At 37.6% G+C, this 16,436-nt stretch overlaps 1 long non-coding RNA gene across 1 annotated transcript in view; it reads left to right on the top strand.

Annotated features, from left to right (window-relative positions):
- The window catches only part of LOC101150726 (uncharacterized), a 61,829-nt gene extending 45,990 nt beyond the window's left edge, over window positions 1-15,839 (top strand). Inside the window, exon 4 of the long non-coding RNA XR_002003956.3 lies at window positions 12,753-15,839. This is a non-coding gene — a long non-coding RNA (uncharacterized lncRNA). The remainder of the gene's footprint in view (window positions 1-12,752) is intronic.
- Window positions 15,840-16,436: the final 597 nt, after the last annotated feature.

The raw sequence follows: 16,436 nt of genomic DNA, 5'->3' as shown, positions 1-16,436 counted from the left end.
AGAAGTCTAGATGTAAGAATTGAAAATGTAAGATATACAAATAGTCAATAGCACGTTGGAAAGATGCCCACCATTAGTCTTTTGAGAAATGCAAATCAAAACCTCAATGTGATACACGTCACACCACTAGGATGGTTAAACTAAAAAAAAAAAAAAGACAATAACAAGTGTTGACAAAGATGTGGAGAAACTGGACCCCTCATTCATTGTTGGTGGGAATTTAAATTATGTAGTTGTTTTGGAAACAAGTTTGGCAATTCCTCAAAAAGTTAAAGTTACCATATGACCCAGCAATTCGGCCCCATGAGTACTGAAAACATATGTTGATGCAAAAACATCTATACAAATGTTCAAAGCAGCATTATTCGTAATAGCCAAAGAGTCAAAAAGCCCAAATATGCATCAACTGATAAAAGATAAACAAATATGGTACATCATTCACCATAAAAAGGAAGGCATGGATGACTCTTGAAAACAGTACATTATGTGAAAGGAACCAGTCACAAAATGTCACAAATTGTATAATCCCATTCCTATTGCATGTCCATAAAAGGCAAGTCCATTGGGACATAAAACAGATTAGCAGTTGCCAGGAACTGAGGGTAAGATGGGGAAAGACTGCTGATGGGTGCAGTTTTTCTTTTTAGTGTGACAAAAATGTTCTAAAATGAGAGAGTGGTGAGGTTGTATAACTCTGTGAGTACATTAAAAACCACTGAATTGTAAACCTTAAAAAGGTGAATTTTGTGATAGGTGAGTTAAACCTCAATAAAGCTGTTATTTAAAAAAGTAATGCATGAGATTCCTATTTGAATGTCACCAAGAAGATTGTTCACTTGACACAGATTTATTCATGGTACACTCATTATATGAAGTATAGTCCTAGCCTCAGTAAAAATTTAAAAAAATTTAAAAACAGAATATATAAGTGTTTCAAACTCAACAGATTTTAGGAAGCAAACTCAAAAAAAAATCAGAAGAAAGGAGATAATAGATAAAAGCAACAATTAATGAGTTAGAAACTTAAAAAACAGTAGATATAATACATTCAAATTTAGTTCATTAAAAAAACAACAAAGCAGACAAACCTATTTAAGAAAATAAGGGAGAAAACACAAATATAAAGAAATGATAAGGGAGAAATAATTATGGAAACAAAGGAAGTGAACAAAATAAGGAGGACTTCACCTCAGGCCATGAGGAAATAGCAAGACATGAACTTCTTTTCCTATGAAAAGCTTCGAAACAGGACAAAATAGATTAGACAACTGTATTCAGACCTTGGACAATAGATAGCACAGTACTGTGATCCCTAACAACAGATAAACACCTTTCTACCTGGAGGCGTTTTTCAGACCATGGTCGCAGAAGCAGCAACCCGAACGGGGCCCAGTGGCCTCAGAGTTGAAAGGATAGAGATCAGAGTTCAAGGAGGCTGAACCTATAAGACATTGTAAAGATGATTTCCAAAGTGGAGGGAACTACCCAGAGAAACCACTGCAGAAATTTGCAGAGGGTCTTCATGAGTGTTTGCTGAGTTTTAGGCTGTTCCTGTGCAGAGTGAATGTCAACAAAGATGGGCAAAGCATGACCAGTGAGCTGTGAGCTGACTGAATGCCCATCACACAAGGAAGGCAGATGTTTATGGTCTGGCTTGTCAGAGTGGAGAGTCCTCAGCAACACCCTGGAGTGGTCACTGAGTACCCCAGGGCAGTCACGCAGTACTGATAGGACCAAATTATTGGTGGAGCAACATTATTCTAGATCTACCCTAGAAAAGCTTTAAAAAAAACAGGTCTCCAAGGGATCAGTCTAATCTTCAAATGACTTAGATGTTTTTCAAAACAAAGCCCACCACTCTATAAAGGGAAATGGCAAAATGCAAGCCCCAAAACATACCATTTATAGTATCCTGCTAAAAACTACAAGAAGCAAAAAGAAAACGTGAATAATAACTAGGAGAAATATTAACCATTAGAAGCAAATCAGAAAGGACAGAGTGATATGGTTTGGCTGTGTTCCCACCCAAATCTCATCTTGAATTGTAGTTCACATAATCCCTATGTGTTGTGGGAGGGACCAGGTGGAGATAATTGAATCATGGGGGTGGTTTCCCCCATCCTGTTTTCATGATAGTGAGTAAATTCTCACGAGATCTGATGGTTTTATAAGGGGCTGCCCGCTTTACTTGGCTCTCATTCTTCTTCTCCCTGCCATCATGTGAAGAAGGATGTGTTTGCTTCCCCTTCTGCTATGATTGTAAGTTTCCTGAGGCTTCCCCAGCTATGCTGAACTGTGAGTCAATTAAACCTCTTTCCTTTATAAATTACCCAGTCTTGGGTATGTCCTTATAGCAGTGTGAGAATGGACTAATACACAGAGATTATGGAATTAGCAGACAAGGACCCTACAACAGGTATTATAAATACATTTAGGTACTTAAAAGAAAATAAAAACATAGTGAGGACAGAATTGAATAAATTTAAAAGAACCAAATGCAATTTCAAGTGATGAAAAATACAATAAATCAAATTAAAAAATTAGTGGAAGTAATATGAGTAAATTGAATAATACAGAAGAAAAAATTACAGGTTCACTGAAAGTTCACTGAAAATCGACTGACAAAAGGCAGATTAGTAGGAGAAAAAGGCATACAAACTTCATTTTAATGTGCATAGCACAGGGGAATTGCAGGAGAATGATTGCCCAATAACCCAATGGGGTACAGATACTTATAGCCACTTCTTCACAGGGGAAGGGAAAATGGGGGAAGTGTGGCAATCTGAGGGATAATAAATGATTTTTAGGTGGAAATAAATGGGCCTAATGGTCCGACAATGGTTAGTAAATTGGAAATTTACTAACCATTTGGAAATTGGAACGGGGCAGAAAGAAGAAATGGTTTGGGATTCTTCCTCTGTGATATGAATTTTAGTCTTCTCTGGTTAATAAAATTTCGAGGCAGGCAATTGTGTTCCTCTTTGGTAGGTCCAGTTTCTAGATAGATAAGGGAATTTTAGAGAACAGCTTCATCCTATGCTTTGGGGAGGACAGAGGACTGGGAGATGGGGGAAGGAATTAGAACTTGAGCTGCTTCTTTAGATCAGCAATATTTTGGGGTGAAATATTGATTTTTTAGTCTCCTGTTTGAAGCTTTATTTTCAAAAGGTTTCACATATTAAAGTAGGATTGGTAGCTATGGAGAGAGAAATCAGGTTAGTAATCCAGTGGCAAGGGATCTGTAAAGCGAGAAAAGAACATAGATTATGATGAGAATGAATACATAAAGAAAGAACAAATCTAAGCACTTTCAAAAATCCAATTAAACTAGTCTCTTATTTCTGGAAATTGGCCAGTCCAATTAAACAAGTGTGTTTCATTTTAAAAGATGGCATTGTAGATAGATTCTCAAAGCTAGGCCTCTATATATGATGTAGGCAAATAGAGCTTTAATAAGAGGGCTTTTATGGAAACAGAAACAAAAAACAAATGTTAATGGGTGAAATCATTTATAAACTAGTTTCTTTAGAGTCTGGAGGACAGTCAGTTGAGAAGATTAGTGGCAATCTGACAGATTTTTGTAGTCTGCATTTTGCGTGTAGAAAGTTTGTCCAAATATAAGCTGTTTCAATAATATTTCTTCAAAGCCAAGTTGACTAGCTTCAGCCTCAGGAAAAAGGCAGTTTTAGTTTCTAATAATTCTAAGTCAGAAGGGTGGAAGAAAAATTGGAAACATTAGTCTGAGTGTCTCAGCCAGATATTGGAGGAAAATAAAAATGTGTGATTCAGTCCAGATACAAAGCTCAGAAACAAATGGACAAGGCTAGAATGTAATAACAGGTATATGTGAGGTTTTTTTCTATGACATAATTTTTTTCTCTCGAATCCTCCCATTTTGACCAAAGATAATCATAGACAGACTGTTTTGTTTAAGTTTAGTCTTTGACCTGATTATTTACAAAAGTTTAGTAAGAATGATGAATGACCCTATAGGCTTGTTCTAAGTTGGCTTTGCTGGGATATTTTCATAAAGAATCTCAGATTAGACTTTTTAAAAAGCCCCTTGGCTTCCTAGCTATGTTAAGAAGTCAAGCCAAAAATCTGACTCAGTCTCAGACTGTGTCTGTAATACCTGTGTAAATGGATGAATACCTCTTTTCTCAAGGTCCCTCAAATAACTTGAGGTTCATGGGCCTGTCATAAGGTGACATTCATTACTCACCACAAAATCAGGAAGCTTGTAAGGGAATCATGTAGACAAGGTACAAGGCCAGTCTCTCCAAGGGACATTTTATCGGCTCCACAAAAGTCAACTTCAGTCCTCAAAGCAATCTGATCATATCTAAAAATATTGTATTTCAGTCAGAGCCTTGGTAAAATAACCAGTGTTTCCAGTTGTGTCTTGTTATAAAAGAGAATGAGTTCTTACTGAACTTATGAAATAATTGTATTGCCATAAAGTAAGAATACTCATGAAGAATTTCTGAATTCTGAAGGGATCAGGTAGAGAGAAAGGTAAATGTTTCAACTTTTTTCACAGAAATATACTTTGTCTGTAGCTTTTACTGTAAAGCTATAGATAGCTTAAGAGAAAACAGTTTTCTTAACTCTCAAAAATAAAACTTGAAAAGGATAAGCAATGTTTCAAACAAAAGAATCATAAAAAATTATTTCAGTCCTTCACCATTTCAGCTCTATGTAATTAATTCTTGTTCTGCTTGACATTAGGTTAGCAATTTTATGAGTCAATTTTTTTTTTCATTAGAGTTCTGGAATTTTAATCAGTCCAATGAATGGTATGGTCTCAAAGTTTTCTAAAAACCTTTTAACTTACTAAAAAGGTTTTTGAAATGATGACAACTTTTATTCTTGTTTATTGCATTTACATTTACCTGATTTACTCATTCTTAACAATTATATTTGAATTGCTCATAGAAAATAAAGCTAGCCATTTAAGTGATTTTTAATTTTAATTTATTATTTATTTTATTTCATTTTTTTAAGACAGGGTCTCACTCTGTCACCCAGACGGGTGTGCAGTGGCATGATCATGGCTCACTGCAGCCTTGATTCCAAGGGTGAAGTGATCTTTCCTCCTCAGCATCCCAAGTAGCTGGGACTACAGGTACACACCATCACATTCAGCTAATATTTTTCTTTTTCCTCACTCAGCTAATTTTTAAAATTTTCTGTAGAGATGGTGTCTCACCATGTTGTCCAGGAATGATCTTGAACTCCTGGGCTCAAAGGATCCTCCTGCCTTGGCCTCTCAAAGTCTTGGGATTACAGGTGTGAGTCACTACGTCTGGTCTATTTTTTAAAAGGCAACACGAGGCTAATCCTGTGTCAGCAAGCAGTTTATCCTACCAACGCCTTTGAGATACTGGACACAGATACCCCCCGCAATGTCCCTCCCACAGCCATCCTGGGTATCCAGGAAAGCTCTGAAGGGCAGGGCCATCTGGGTCCTAGAGTTACATATCAGATGTAGAGCCCAGGACAGAGGATAGACTTTTGAAGAAAATGTCTAGAGGATCCAACCCCACTGAGCATGGCCAGGAGGTATAGCTGGGCCAGGGAAGACGGGGCCTTATTGGGCTTGGCTCTGCCCTGCAGCTGGTGGCTTAGGCACTGTAGACCCACATGTCCCCAGGCCTCACCATAGCCACCTGTCCAGAGCCCAGAATCCGGAAGCTCAAAACCAAAGATATAAGCTCACAGTAAGATGTATGTAAGGTTGGGGGGAACCCAGCAGCCAGCCCACAGCACAGTTTTAGCTCACAGACAAATCAAGCAAGTATTAAAAATATCACAGAAGCAACAATTTTGTAACCTTAAAATGTCTATAAGAGACAGCATAAATCTGTCTGACCAGTAGACCCAGGCAAAAACGTCTGCATTAATAATGACAATTCTGAAGGCATTTCCATTTTATTTTACCAACAATTTAAAAATTAGCTTTATTTACCAAAGATTTATTACAGTCATGTAAACTTGAAAAGCATTTAAGCTTATCTACTTAATTCAAGAGTGTTTATTTTAAGATCAATTTGGTATTACGTAGACAATATAGAAACACAGGTATAATAATCTACATACATGTAGACACAACATACACCACCACATACATACATGATATGTATCTAAAAACCAAAGAGATCCAGGAATTCAGTGCAAAAGAGAGCAGACCTTTAGATCTGAGAAGAAGCCGATTATGACTTTTGAGGCTCATGAGGAAGACAGAGGACCCCAAAAGAGAGGGTCAATAGTGCCTTTTCTGTGTTCTGCTCAGGTTCTCAGCATTGCTAAAAGTTTCCTTTAGAACTTTGTGGTGGCCAGAGTGCTGTTGCTTCCTTTTAGTAATTTTTATCAACTGATTACCAAATGAAGGAGGAAGGGGATTAACTGGATGAAAGATTGAAGGTGCCAAAAGGAAAGAGGAGAAGAAGTAAATGGACCAAGTCTTAGGGGAGTCAGTTTGGGAGAATCTTAAGTTTCCCAAAAGGTCAATGAAGTTTTAGTTAGCAGGGGTTCAAAAAAGAGGGGTCTTGTTGACTAAGAAGTTTCCATAGGAGAGATAGAATTTAAAAGAGAAGAGAGAAGATTAGCTTTTAATTAAACTGACTTTCGACCATAGAGCTCTGTAAATTTTTTTTTTTTTAAAAATGCAAGCAGCAAATTTTCTGTTATGTGAGCAGCCAGCCTTTTGTGAGAGCTGAGAGACTGAGGAGGGGAGCATTGGCAGTGGTGGTGGGAGCAGCACCTCTCTTTTGCCACCTAAGAAGGTCTTTGGTTCCCAGTGGTGGTGGGAGATACATCTCTCTGATCCAGTAGAGGATGCAAGATAAACAGAAAAAAAAGTTGCTATCACATTCTAAAAATAGAGTTTTAAACCAGAAGTATTCCTAAGTGAATTACTCAAAACCAAAACAAATAAGCATACATGAGAATAAAACCAAGAAGCCCTTTATGGGTTTAACCCAAGTCTCCAAAAGAGAAGCAAAAGTTGCAACCCTTCCAAGATCTAGACCCCTCCCAGTGACAGCTTAAAGCAAGGAAAGTGTCACCAGTCACAAATGAAGTACAGCCCACATCTCTGTCTGGTCATATTTTCTAGAGACCTAACTTCTCAGCTGGCCATCTACACACAATGGCCCAGCAATCTGTGTGCCCCATAGATGGAAAATTAAAAGCGACAGTTAGTTAGACAACAGAAAATGAAAAGTTGTCTATATGAGAAGAAAGAATACAAACAAATGGGTACCTCAAATGTTGAGTCATACAAATATAAATTCAAAACAAATAATCCAAACTAGTTTTTATAAATGTTTCCTTCTGAATTAAAGGATTTACATTTTCAAGGGGCTGACTCCCTGACCAGAGAACTAAATCAAACCCAGACCACAGTGGTAAATGCACAGAATCTTAAACACCAGACCATAGGCTGGAGTGACTTTTTTACAAATTCCCCTGGAAATTCAAAGTTGGCAGTTTGAGTGTTCAAAGAATTTTAACTTTTGTTTTAGGTCAAATTTTTGCTTTTTAATTTTGTCAGAATAATTTTTAAGACTAGCCATCCCAATATTACGTGTCTTTCTTTTAATTTGGTTCTCTCATCAATACAAATAAGGTAACTGCTTAGGGCAAGAGATCTTCAAATTTTGTTTTCAAATATAGAAGTCTTTCTAATTCAAAAAACTATTATCTGGCCATTGATGATTAGACTTTCCAATGATGTACTTATTTTAATAGCAACTCAATCTAATAAGCCTCTTTATGGGAAGATCAGGAGGCATAGAAGATGCAGCCTCCATGATCCCCAAAAATTCACTCCCAGAAATAGGCTAAGATAGCAAAAGATCTTTGTTGCCACAGGTGATTAAGGATGGTATTTTTGTGAATGATGTCTCTGTTCTCCACACAAGTACATGGACACATGGACACTCGGCTGTACCACCAGTTATAGATCCACCAACTTCTGGGATTGGATTTGCCCAGCACTAACCAGGCAACAAAGATTGAGACAACAAAGCCCCTTGTGGATGAGGCTCCTTATTAAGACAAACCATCCTGAGAGCCTAGCATGTTAGCAACAGAGCATGCTGCTTAAAATTTTATGCATCTTGGGTGTCCCAGTCCTTTCAGACTGGCCACCAGACATGATCTGAAAATCACACACCCTGGATAGCAGAGACCAAAAAGAGAAATGCTCCCTCACGAAGAAAGCTTTCAAGGACATAAAACAAAAGGAGAGGGCAACCTCATTGCATTTTTATTTTGGAGACCTGCAGCACAATTTTTCTAAATAGATGCTGGAGGTCTTCTGAGAACTATAAAACTCACCGGTCTGTGGAAGCTGGCTTGAACAACAGGCTTATGTTTTAGGCCTATGTTCTACCCTATGGTACCCCTGTTTATGACAAAATGACACAGGAAGACAAAGATAAAGAAAAAGCAAAGACTATTTCTGGGCATAAATGGATCAGACAATATGAATATTCATACCAAAAATACACCAGAGTCACTGCACCTAACAGTAGTCATACAAATGCTTTTCTCCCATTAATCTTAAATGTAAAAAGAAAAAATAGACAAACAGTAATTTTTACCATCTGCTCAACCAGATTCCACAGAGAGAGACTGGGAGTCTCGTACCAGATTCCACAGAGAGAGACTAGGAGTCTGGTAACAATTTCTTACTCTTATATTGGCCTCTCAGGTCCTGAGTTCCTTTGGTTGTGGCTTCCAGAAAAGCAGAGCAGTTTTGGATATGCTGCTCACAGCACCAAATATATAAGAGTAAAGGGGGAACATTTCCCTCTTCATCCTCTGACTGTTTGCTGAAAATCAACAGAGAAAAGCAGACTAATAAGAGAAAAAAGGCATACAAACTTTATTTTAATGTGCATAGCACAGGGGAATTGCAGGAAAATGACTACCCAATGGGGTATGGATGCGTATATACTCTTCTTCATAGCAGAAGGGAAGATAGGGGAAATGTGGATGGTTTGAGGGATAATAAGTGATTTTCAGGGGCAAAATGAATGGGCCTCATACTCAGACAATGGCTAGTAAATAATAGTCTTTGGAAATTGGAGAGGACAGAGAGCAGACAACGGTTTGGGATGAGTTCATCTGGTGTTTAATTTTCAGTCTCTTCCTTTTGATATGAGTTTTAATCTTCTCTGGTTAATGAAATTTTAGGGAAGAAAAGTGTGTTCCTCTTTGGTAGGTCCAGTTTCTAGGTAGATAAGGGAACTTTGGAGAGCAGCTTCATCCTGTGCTTTGGGAGAGACAGAGGATTGAGAGATAGGAGAAGGGGTCAAAGAGACCTTGAGACTGCTTCTTTAGCTCAGCCACATTTTGGGGTGAAATATTCTGGTTTCCTTTAAGATCAATGAACTTGTAGATATAGCAATGGGATTTATCCAAAATGAAGCATAGACAGAAAAATGACTAAGAAAAATTGAATGGCGCTACAGAGATCTGTGGAAAAATATAAAGTCGTCTAATGTAATGGTAACTGAAATTCCTCAAAGAGAAAAGACAAAAACATTTGAAGAAATAATGTCTGAAATGTCTCCAAATCGGATGAAAATTACAGAGCTAGAGATCCAAGAAGCACAACAAACCCAAAATAGAATAAACACACACATACACCCCCCAACCACACACCCCATAATAAAGCATTATAATAAATAGCTAAAAACAAGTGGTAGAAATATTCTTAAAAGCAGAGAGGGAAAATAGATACATGTACAGAGGAACAGTAAGAATGACTGCAGACTTCTTGTCAGAAGCTATGCAGACCAGAATACTTTAAAGAGCAATAGATAGATAGACAATAAATCCTGTTAACCTATAATTATATATTCATGAAAAATAATTCTTTGAAAATGGAAGTCAAATAAAATATTTTTCAGACAAATACAAGCTAGAAGAATTCACTTCCAGCAGACCTACACTACAATAAATTTAAATCAAGTCCTTTAAATCATGGGAATATAAAACCTACGATCACACAGAAACTTGGATGTATACACAAGAATGGAAAGGGCTGATATTGATAAATATATGAGTAAATATAAAGGGTTTTTTGCCTCATTTAAACATTTTGTTAAAAGATAATTGAATTTTTTTTCTTTTTTCTTTTTTTTTTGAGACAGAGTCTTGCTCTGTCACCCAGGCTGGAGTGCAGTGATGTGATCTCGGCTCACTGCAGCCTCTGCCTCCTCGGTTCAAGTGGTTCTCCTGCCTCAGCCTCTGGAGATCTGGGACCACAGGCATGTGCTGCCATGCCAGGCTAAGTTTTGTATTTTTAGTAGAGTTGGGGTTTCACTATGTTGGCCAGGCTGGTCTCAAACTCCTGATCTCAAGAGATCTGCCCACTTAGCCTCCCAAAGTGCTGGGGTTACAGGCATGAGTCACCATGCCTGGCCCATTATTTGCCTTAAATAATGTAATATTTAAGGCAAAAAGAGTAGAAATGTATTTTGCAGTTAAAATAAGGTGAGAAATAAAATGTACGACAATAATAGCACAAAAGATAGCAGGCAAAAATAGAAATATAATGTCCTAAGGATTATACATTATACATGAAGTAGCATAATATTATATCTATATGGACTGTGAAAAGTTAAATTTGAATATTGTAAATCTTAGAAGAACTACTTAAAATAATAAAAGAGTATAGCTTATCAGCCAATAGTGTCTATAAATAGAGTAGAAAAAATATATTCCAAAAGAAAGTGGAAATTTAGGGGAAAAGAAATAAAAAAGGGATGAGACGAATAGAAAAAAAAGGGAGATGGTAGATTTAAATTCAACCATGTTGATAATTACATAACATGTCACCCCAATCAAAAGACAGAGCTTGTTAAAAATGAAAGACAAAACTGTGTGCGAGCTGCAAGAAACTTAATTATTGTTATTATTTAAATTTTTAAATTTAAATTTTAGATTCGAGTGGTATGTGTTTGTTACAAGGTTTGTCGCAGGTTTATTGCAAGATTAGTTATATCGTGTGATGCTGAGGCCTAGGCTTCTATTGATCCCATCATCCAGATAGTGAACATAGTACCAATAAAAAGTTTTTCAGCCCTTGCCACCTTCCTGTCTTCCCTCCTTTTGGAGTTCCCAGTATCTCTTGTTCCCATCTTTATGTTCACATGTATCTGAGGTTTAGCTCCCACTTATAAGTGAGAATATGCAATATTTATTTTCTGTTTCTGAATTAATTTGCTTATAATAATGGCTTCCAGCTGCATCCATGTTGCTGCAAAGATCATTATTTCATTCTTTTTTTTTATGGCTGCATGGTATTCCATGATGTATATGTACCACATTTTCTTTATCCAAGAAATTCACTTCACATGTGATGACAAAAATAGGTAAAAGATAGAAATAGATATTTCATGAAAATAATCAAAATAAAGTAAGACTGGCTGTATTAACATCAGAGAAAACAGAAATCAGAAAAATGATTATTAGTAGGGATGAAGAAGGACGTTTTATACTGACAAAGGGTCAATGCATCACAAAGATACAACAATCTTAAATGTGTATGCACACAATAAATGAAGCAAAAACTGATGAACTGGGAAGAATGGGTAAATCAACAATCATAGTTGGAAATTTCTGCATTCTTTTCCTAATAACTTATAGAAGAAGTAAACAGAAACTCAGCAACACTATTTACTGAATAGTGAATAACACTATTTACCAACTTGACTAATTGATGTAAATATGTCCATGTAATAGCAACAGAATGTTCACTCTTTTCCAGTGCACATGGAACATTTGCCAAGATAGGCCATGTGCTGAGCCAAAGACCAAGCCTCAACAAATTTAAAAGGATTGAAATTATAAAAAGTTTATGTTCTGCCTATAATAGAATTTAATAAGAAGTCAACAACAGAAGAATCTGGAAAGCCCCCAAATATGTGGAAATTAAACAACATATTTCTAAATAACCCATGGGTCAGAGCAGAAATAAAAAGGAGGATCAAAGATATTTTGAACTAACTAAGAACAAAAATGCAGCATATTAAAATAGGTAAGATATGGCTACAAACAGATCAAAACTTCCACTTCAAGATGCTAGAAAGAAGCAAATTAAATCCAAAAATAGGAAAAAGGAAATAATAAACATAAAAGCAGACATGAATTAAATTTACCAAAACTAAAAAAATAAATGAAACCCACAGCAGGTTCTTTGGGGAAAAATTAATAAAATTAATAAACCTCTAATTAGATTTATGCAGAAAAAAAGAGCGAAGACACAAATTCCCGCATCAGGAATGAAAGTGACACATCACTACAGATCCTACAGACTTTAAGAGGATAATAAGAAAATATTATGAACAACTTTATTTTGACTACTTTGATAACTTAAATGAAATAATTCTTTGTTACAGTGTTACTTCATATTAGAGAGAATGTTTTTATTCTCAGGCGATAGATGCAAAAATATTTAAAGTGCAGCTCACTTTCAAATGGTTCAGCCAAATGTCGATGATTGTTGAATCTAAGTGGTGAGTATACAAATGTGCCTCGTATTCATCTTTTATCTTTTTTGTATATTTGAAAATTTTTGGAATACAAAGTTGGAAAAAACAAATCATGCACAAAAGATTGCCAGTAGAGCAGCTGCCGTTCAAGTTGAGTCATTTGAAACAGGGCTTATGATGGGAAGGATAGTGTCATGATCTTTTGACCATGAGATCAGGGTTGTGACCTTCCTTTTGTTTCAGGATGAAGCTTCTTGGTGATGTAACAGTCTGTGGAAACTCCCACAGGACAAATGCAGAAAGGAAGGACCTAGATCACTGGATGGTCAACGTTGCCCCTTGCACAGCAGCAAAGGCGTATACAAATTTTTCGAGTAGCTTTATCTAGTTGTTCAGCTACTGGGAATAACTTGTAAAATCCCCTGGATAGTCAACGGCATTGGGGCTTGCTTTGTAAACAGAGACCTGACCTACTTAATTCTTCCCAGAGGTTGGAAAAAGAGGCTTGACTCACGCAGACATGAAACCTTGGCTTAATTGGACACTAATTACTCATAAGAGATCTGTTTACCCAAACTTCCCCTAGACCAAGCTCAGTATAAAATGAGAGGATGCATAAAGAAGCAAGATATTTAGAGGAAAATGTCACAAATACATTTATCAGTTCCAAAAGTCCTTTTTTTTTTTCCCAGAAGTGATGTTGCTAATTGCACAAAAATAAACAATACAGGGGTTGATAAATTCCACATTTAAGGGCTGAGAATAGTGTCCCTACATTTCTAAGAAGCTGTATATTTGGAAATGAATACAATTGAAAGTAAGGATAATTGGCATTCTAAAGCCAATTGGATAACTTGAATGAACAACAGAATTTACCATATTTTGATATGTTTCTTTTTGATTAAAGTATGTGTAAAGGAAACAAATTATTGTATTGCTATAGATTTTATTACTGAACAAGAAAAAAAGGCCTGATGTTGTGCATTTCCTTTTGGCCTTTGGTCTTGGCTGATGTTGGGCATCCAATGAGCTTCTTTGTCTTGAATGAAGACTTAAGAGGGAGTGAAAAGTAGGAAGAGCATCAAAACTTCTTTGCAGGATGTAATTGAACCACCTACTACTTATTGTCTTACGATCCATTTATTCAACAAATGGAACATCTCAATTGCTTGTTGCTATTACAGATACTAGGTATAGTCTTAGACAAAACAAATTGCTGTTTTTATATAGCTTGTGTTATGGTTGATGTAGTACAGTCAAAATTATTTAAATAAAGGAAGATGTGAGGAAGACTTTGAACTTAGAAATCTGGGTTCTCATCCAAGCTTTGCTGCTAGCTTGTTGGGGGAACCTTGGGTGATGAGTTGGTTGACTCCTTCCAGATCTCAGCGTTCATCCATCAAGTGAGGGAACTTGACCAGATATTCAATAATGGCCCTTCCAGCCCCATCTCTATATGAAAGGGAAACCACAGTATGGGCCCATGGGGAAGATCATGGACTTTGGAGTAGAACATTTCTGGCTTGGTCAATTATTTAATCTCTTGATCCCAATCAATTCATGTAACTACTCTGACCCTCAGTTTCCTTGCTGCAAAATGAGATACTAATATTTGCTCAAATAAGATAACAGGCAAAACAATCATGAGGGCTCCTGGCACACCACTGTGCATGGCTTTTGCTCCCTTGGGGAGCTTATAAATGAAAAAAAGATTTTACAATGCAAAGACAGTAAGCATTTTGTTAGTGAAGCAACAAAATAATTGGGCAATTTCCTCTCAATTGCACCATCAACTGATGCCCAACCTAGAAAGCATTTGGCTAAGAATGGAAAAGGAGTCTTTGCCCAGATCCCTCAATTTTGACCATCATGGCATATACATGAATTGGCAGACTAAATTTATGCTCCTTTTGAAAACTGTGTCCATTCCAAGAAGTCAGGATATTTTCACCCAGCCTGGCCTAGGCAGTGGGACTCCCCAAGGCTACAAGCAGAGCCACAGTGCTCTGGGCTGGGCTGCCACACTGTCATGCTGGGGCAAAGATGGCAGCAGACAGCTCTCTTGGGTAACAGCAGGAAGCTCTTTTCACAAGAGTGATCTCATCTCTTAGGGAACTATGGTAGAAACACAGGGCAAAAGCTATAGGAATGGTCCAACATAATAACTATGTTTTTTTAAAATTTTCAAAACATGATAAATGATTAAGAATATAAAACTGGAATTTAGAACTTACAGAGAACTTGTATGAATAAATTAAAAAGACAACCTAATTTTAAAATGGGCAGAAGTCTTGGGCAGGCACATTACAATATAGCAGGGGTCACCAAATTAAAGCCTCACCAGCAAAATCCACCTCCCATCCCAGCCTGTTTTTATAAATAAGCTGTGTTGGAACACAACCAATCCCATTCATTCACACATTGCCCATGGCTGCTTTTGCTTGACAACAGCATAGTTGAGTAGTAGGGACAAGACCATATGACCTCCAAAGCCAGATATATTAACTTCAGGCCCTTTATAGAGTGATTCACAGAGACCCCCATAATAGAGGAAAATACAAGTGGCCAATAGCACATAAGAAGATGCCCAGTATTACAGCCAAGAGGAAAATGCAAATTACACCCACAGTAAGATACCATTATGCACCCATTAGAAAGGCTAAAATTAAAAGAACTGACAACAACAAATGTTGGCAATGGTGGGCAACAGCAAGAGCTCTCATACACTGATGGTTGAAGTGTAAATTGGTACAGTTTTGGAAAAGAGTTTGGAGGTGTCTACTACAGTTAGACATACATATTTCCATGCCCCAGAAACTCCTGGGCATATTCTCAAAAGAAACGAGGGCTGTGGCCACCAAGAGACATGTGTGAGAAAGGTCCTAGCACCTTTATATATCATAGTCCCAAACAGAAAACAACACATACCCATCCACGTTAGGATGAACTAAATAAATTGGGGCATATGCATTCAATGGAATAGTACATAGCAATGAAAAAAATAAACTGTTGCCCCATGCAAAGATGTTTTACAGACATAACGTTAAGCAGAAGAAAGCAGATCTCAAGGAGCCCACATTGTACAATTCCGATCTATATGAATGAAGCTCAATAACACATGGTACTAGAGGTTGTAATAGCAGTTACCTGTAGGACTGGAGGTTTGTATTGAAAGAGAAGGAACATCAGGAAGTCTGCTGGGGCCTGGAAATGTCTGAGATGTTGCTCTGGGAGGCAGTTGCATGGCTGTAGACATATGTAAGACATTATTGGATGGTAAACCTGAGATTGGAGCACCTACAATAGAAGGTACAGTGTTACATCTCAGTGAAAAAGAGAAAATATTAAAGAAGAAAAAGACTGTGGATCATTTTGGACTTGAACCTTATGCAGTAGTGGGTACTACAGAGTCATGTCTCAACTACAATTCAAACTGCAATACCTTTTAAGCTTTGTGTTGAAAAGAATGAATATTTGGGAATGTAATTCTGTGTTTGTGATAAAGTCCTCCATAATAACTGATTCAAAGCAAAGGAGACTACAGTTTCCCCTGGTGCCCTGCCCCTGTCTCTGATTGGTGCATGTTTGTTGGGACATCTACCAGAGGGGATTAATGCCCCAGGCTAATGCCACTCCCTGCGCCCAACTCATGTCAGGTGGCTGAGGGGCAGGCAGTCCAGAGCCTTCTTGCTTCCCCAGTGAGGGATGGACAGCAGGAAGCGCCCTCCAAAGGGCCGGCCTGTCCCATGGATTGTCCAGGAGGAGGACAACACAAAGGCGAGGTTGTTTCTCGGTGAGCCCATGCCTGGCCTTGCAGAGCAAATACTGGGGATCACGCATCACGCCTCCAACAGGCAAGTGGCCCCACGCCCATAAACCACAGGATGCTAGGGATATGGGATTGGAGCTGCCTTGTGGGTTTTCTCA

Source organism: Gorilla gorilla, chromosome 22 (assembly GCF_029281585.2).
Source record: "Gorilla gorilla gorilla isolate KB3781 chromosome 22, NHGRI_mGorGor1-v2.1_pri, whole genome shotgun sequence".
In the NCBI taxonomy this organism is placed as follows: Eukaryota; Metazoa; Chordata; class Mammalia; order Primates; family Hominidae; genus Gorilla; species Gorilla gorilla.
This window is presented reverse-complemented; position numbering and strand designations above follow the sequence as displayed.